Raw genomic sequence first — 5,131 nt, 5'->3', positions numbered from 1 at the left:
AATAGACAAATCATGTATCCTTGGACAGCCTCAGATAAGAATGTACATTCCTTGCTGCCGTTGCTTATTGAGCATTTCTTAGTAAGAGTCAGTCCCCAGAGGCACCCAAAGTTATGGTTTAATTCTGAGGAGAGTATCCTCAGGGTGGTGGTAACCAGCATTTAAGATAAAAAACACCCACCCTAAAAATATTACTTTCTTGCAGAGAGAAGTGTGGGGACACTCCCTTCCCTTCCCTTCCCTTCCCTTCCCTTCCCTTCCCTTCCCTTCCCTTCCCTTCCCTTCCCTTCCCTTCCCTTCCCTTCCCTTCCCTTCCCTTCCCTTCCCTTCCCTTCCCTGTTGCTGCCAGTTCTGAACTTCCCCTCCCCCTCCCAAAGACACGTGCTCCGGCCACGTGCTCCGAGCTCCTTTGTTCGAAGCGCGGGCAAAACCAAATGTAACTCAAACTCTTCAGCAGTGTCTGATTGGCCACTCACCCCAGGTCCTCCCCTTCCCTCTTCTCCGAATAAAGGATAGTCGAGGGGAGGCTCCGCCCTCTCTCAGCTCAGCTATCTTCCTGTGAACATCTGTGGTTGTCTCTCTCTTTCTTAAGGCTTCTAACTGCAGGAAATTGAGCGGGCAGGGAGCTATATTTCTCCCTCTTTGCTTCTGCTGATGGTATTTGCTCTGCAGCTGATACAGGTACCGATTTTAGAGCTATTAAGGTGCTAGATCGCCTGTGCTGCCTCTCTGGGCTGCTCGAGGCTTTCTAAGGCATTGAAATACAAGCGCTAGCCGGTATAAAGCTGAAAAGATACCATCCACCCTTCCCTTCCCTTCCCTTCCCTTCCCTTCCCTTCCCTTCCCTTCCCTTCCCTTCCCTTCCCTTCCCTTCCCTTCCCTTCCCTTCCCTTCCCTTCCCTTCCCTTCCCTTCCCTTCCCCCTTTCTCTCTGAGAAATGTATTTGCATCTCCCCGAATTCAGAATCCATTGCTGGATAACCTTCATATTCATTTAGAAGAAATCTGTATGCGGCTTTCTCAGAAATATTTCATGGACATAGAAAAGGCCATCCTAATTTTTTAATTTTAGAAAAGAACTCTAATTATGTCAGGCCCAAAAATTTTTTCTCAATGAAGTTCAAAACCTTTCCTTTTTCCAGAGAAATATTGTCTTTAGTTGGTTATTCTTTTCATGACAAATCCCCAATAAACACCTTCAATTATTCTACCACCTGGGATAGATGCTTAACAGCATTCTTAGCACATTTATTTCCCTGCTGATATGATTCTAAGACATGACTTTACAAGATGATCATTACATTGTTTTTCTCTGGTTGGTGTTTTAAGTGGGAAAAAAAATAAGCCAGGATATCACTCCAGATGGTTAGTCCTGACAGCTTGTCAAAAACACACTCGTGTGGAGTTTACATGGCCACAAAACATAACCCTATCAGCAAGGAAATTGTCTGGCTGGAACAAAGGCTGGTGATCAGCTCAGAAAGATAGAGGTGTTCTTCCATTTCTTACATCAGAAGATGTTTTGAAGGAACATTAACAGAATGTAAATCTCGATTCTTGACATTCATTTGCATGTGGATTTTCAACCACTGTTTTAGTATGCAAACAATCAAAAAAAATCAGAAGAAAAGGGGGAAAGGGAAAAATACATAAAATAAAGCAGAACATAAAGTAAAGCAAGGCAGAAAACCCTGTAGGAGCAGTTCTCAGAACCACTTAAGTGGAAGAAGGACTAAAGATTCAGTCTAACTTCCCCAGTTTTGATCTTGAAATAAAATAAAAGGTTCACTAGAGTCAGATAAAGACAGATGTTGGTTAGCAATAGTTTTACAGTCCTGCAGTTCAGTTAGGACTATACCATCTGCAGGAAGGGACAGACCTGGACACGAAGGACTTGGTGCACTGTGCTCATACTCTGGGATGGTGATAGAGGGATTTGTGCCCTCACAGGCAGAAGGACTCAAAGCTCCATGAAGCCTGTCCCTAGAAGAAAATCTGATTTCTTTCAATACAAGAGCTTTACTTTGTCCTTTGGACATTTAAGGATGAGGTTCATGACCATACTGTCTACACCCCCACCACCACCCTCCCCCTGTGAACAAAGGACAGGAACATAAAAAGTCTTTTTTCATTAAGCACCACTCTTGGGAAAAACATGTTCTGTTGTTGACTCCTGCAGGATTACTTGGATTGTCCAAGTGGTAGCAGGGGAGAACTTATGACAAGAACTTCTAGGAAAATTTCCATAACCCCTTTTCTCTTGGCTGATTCACATGGGAGAGCTATCCTTACTTGCTTCTCTCTGGCCCTATTTATTCCCATGAACAAAAAATACACATGAATGTGAAAAATACTGGTGTCTTTTATATTTATGGAAAGTGGCTCATTTCAAGTGGTCCCAAAGCATTTCCTTGGATTTGAAAGGCAGTAGAACTGGTTGCTAGTGTCTGAAAAGGCAGTACAGAAATAACCCTTCATTCAAGCCCAGGATGATCAGTGAGGCTTGTAACCATCAGCTATGACATATTTACATCTCCTGTTGCCAGCATGTTCAACAACATGAGTGACATATTTGCCCATCATAATATTAAAAAAAAATCAAATAGCTTGTTTAGCTGAGCATATAAGAGAGGAGACAGTTGATCAAAACCTACCTCACATCAAAAATTATCCCTAAAGAGGTGTGAAGGAGATACAGATAAAACTGTCAGCTCCCAGACAGTCTGTCTGCTGTAACAGAGGCTGTCAGACAGACAGGTTTGGAAACATCAATGGCAGTGAATTGCAGAAGGGATTCTGGTGTGATGGAAAACTCAGGCAACTTCTGCAGCCTGCTCACTGTGGTCCCATGGGGTGGGAAGTGGTGTCCTTTATAATTGCTTCTCCTGAGGCACAGTAAGATCCTGGATTTTATTGAGCTGCAAATGCTCAGGACTCCTCAGGATACAGGCACATGAGTGGAAATGATGGCATTACCACAGCTCATCAAGTTGCCATCTGTCGGTGAAGACGTTGAGGCACCGGGAGTGACCTTGTGAACACTCCTAACCTACCTCTGTTAGAAAGGAAAACGGAACATAAACCATGGTGGTTTAAGTTAATACATTGCATTTTACAGCCAGAGCAAGCGTGAATGTGTGCTCGATCAGTCACACTGGGTCTGCTGATGGAAAGGACTTGATACATTGCAGGTGGTAAATGCCTTCCATCATGTACTTTTTGTCCTCAGTTTCAGTCCATCTGTCATTTATCAAAGCTATTGTGCCCTATACTTGACAATTTTCATTTCCAAAACAGGGCATATCCAACACCTACAAAGCCACCCTTCTTTGGAGACAGTTAAGCCTGTGTATCATACACTTGCATCTTGCACTGCAGTTTGAGCACTATTAATTCATTGATATTTAAGTTTTTAGACAGCACTGCGTACACAGTTTCCAACCAAGTCATTGGAGCAGAAGTCTACCATTGACACCACTGGATGTGCATTGTCACAAGTATCAATGGCAGGGGGCCTTAACTGCATCACAGACAGATGGCCTTGGACCACATGCACAACATGCTGTGACACCTTATATTGTTTTGCAAAAGTCTACCAGAGAAATTCCTATCTCATGCAAAAGCTCAAGGGATAGAGACCTCATGCTGAGGAAACTCAGACCCACAGCTCCCACTTATCTGGTAAGTGTAACTCTTCAACGCATAGGAGGGACAAAAAAGACTCCTGGGTTGAGGTAGCTGGTCTTCTAAGTTGAACCTTAGATTAAAAATCTGGATCTGCTTTTCACCCACAGATAGCTGTCATCCACTATCCCTTCTGTGCCAATATAAGGAACAAGGTCTGTGTTGCTGCCCTGAAAAATACAACCATGCACTCCTGGCCTTCACAGTGCTTCTAGCAAATGGGAAACAGCTCACCCTGAGCAATACTGTAAAACTTGGCCTGCATTTAGAGGGATGTTTCTCCTGAAGCAAGGGGCTTTCTATGGTGAGTGGAGGAGGAATGATCTTGAACCGATCTGGGCTTTACCCAAAAAGAGACCAAAGCTGAAAATGTCAACTACTGCTCCAGCTGCTGTAAACCTCTTGCAAATTCTTTCCTTCTCTTCCTACCTCCCTCCCACTATGATGTGTTTATTTGCATGACTATATTCTCAAGAAACCTTGAAAACCTGTAACTTGGCCCACTGCTGACAGTTCCTCACTGCTCAATGTGTACAGATGCTCTTCTGTCTAAATCAATTACATGGTGTCACAGCTTGGAGTTTTGATTTTGGTGCTCTTGCCTTTTTCCTGATAAAGCTTTCTGTTCATCTGTGCCATATGCTGCCTTGAATTTATACTGCTGTTTTGTTAAAGCTCAGATTTTCCTTTGCCATTAAAGGAAAAATAGAACATTTCAGATGAACTGTGAAATAAGGTAAAGTTTAATCGTGCTAAAATCAATTCAGTGGAGTGGCTTTATTAATAGTTATTGCATTCTGCATCACATTGCTTATTAAATATTGTGCAGTTTGGAAACTGAACTATTTTGTGCTGCAGGTACATTATATTTTAGCAAGTGGCCAGTTCCCACTTCATGCAAGATTTAGAGAGACATGCTTTTCTTCATTGACAGACATCACTGGAAACACAGAAATCATCCTGCTGGAGAAAATTATGGATGATTTAATACAGCATCCTGTCTCTGGCACAAAGTCCAGTACCAGATTCTCAGGAGCAAAATGTAAGGGAATTCACAGTTTACAATTATCCGTTACCTTATCTAACTCCTATCCATTAAATGTGGGCTTACGTCATGATCCATAAACTTTTCTACTGATTTTTCATTTTTATGCATCATTTTTTTGTAATTTTGAAAACTACGTAAAGAACCTATATGTTTATCATTTGCACTGGAAATTATGTTAGCATATCTTGAAGCAATGAGTTACATAGCTTTAAATAGCTTTATGATGTGCATTGGAAATAGTAATTTCTTTTTCTCCTGACTAACTTTGCTTGTTTTTTTGTTTTGGAATAACCAAGACATTTCAAGCATAAGTCAACACCTCATTATAACTAGACTTATATAAATCAGAATAAAAAGTTCTTACCCTGTGGCAAAGACCATTTTTCTTTTCACTTCCTTA

At 41.8% G+C, this 5,131-nt stretch overlaps 1 long non-coding RNA gene across 1 annotated transcript; it reads left to right on the top strand.

Moving 5' to 3' along the window:
* Nucleotides 1–403: 403 nt before the first annotated feature.
* Nucleotides 404–4,836, top strand: LOC138113388 (uncharacterized). The gene is made up of 4 exons (XR_011152129.1): nucleotides 404–681; nucleotides 3,409–3,680; nucleotides 3,794–3,987; nucleotides 4,542–4,836. It is a non-coding gene; the product is annotated as an uncharacterized lncRNA (long non-coding RNA).
* The last annotated feature ends 295 nt before the right edge of the window (nucleotides 4,837–5,131 follow it).

This window comes from Aphelocoma coerulescens, chromosome 7, assembly GCF_041296385.1.
Source record: "Aphelocoma coerulescens isolate FSJ_1873_10779 chromosome 7, UR_Acoe_1.0, whole genome shotgun sequence".
NCBI lineage: Eukaryota > Metazoa > Chordata > Aves > Passeriformes > Corvidae > Aphelocoma > Aphelocoma coerulescens.
This window is presented reverse-complemented; position numbering and strand designations above follow the sequence as displayed.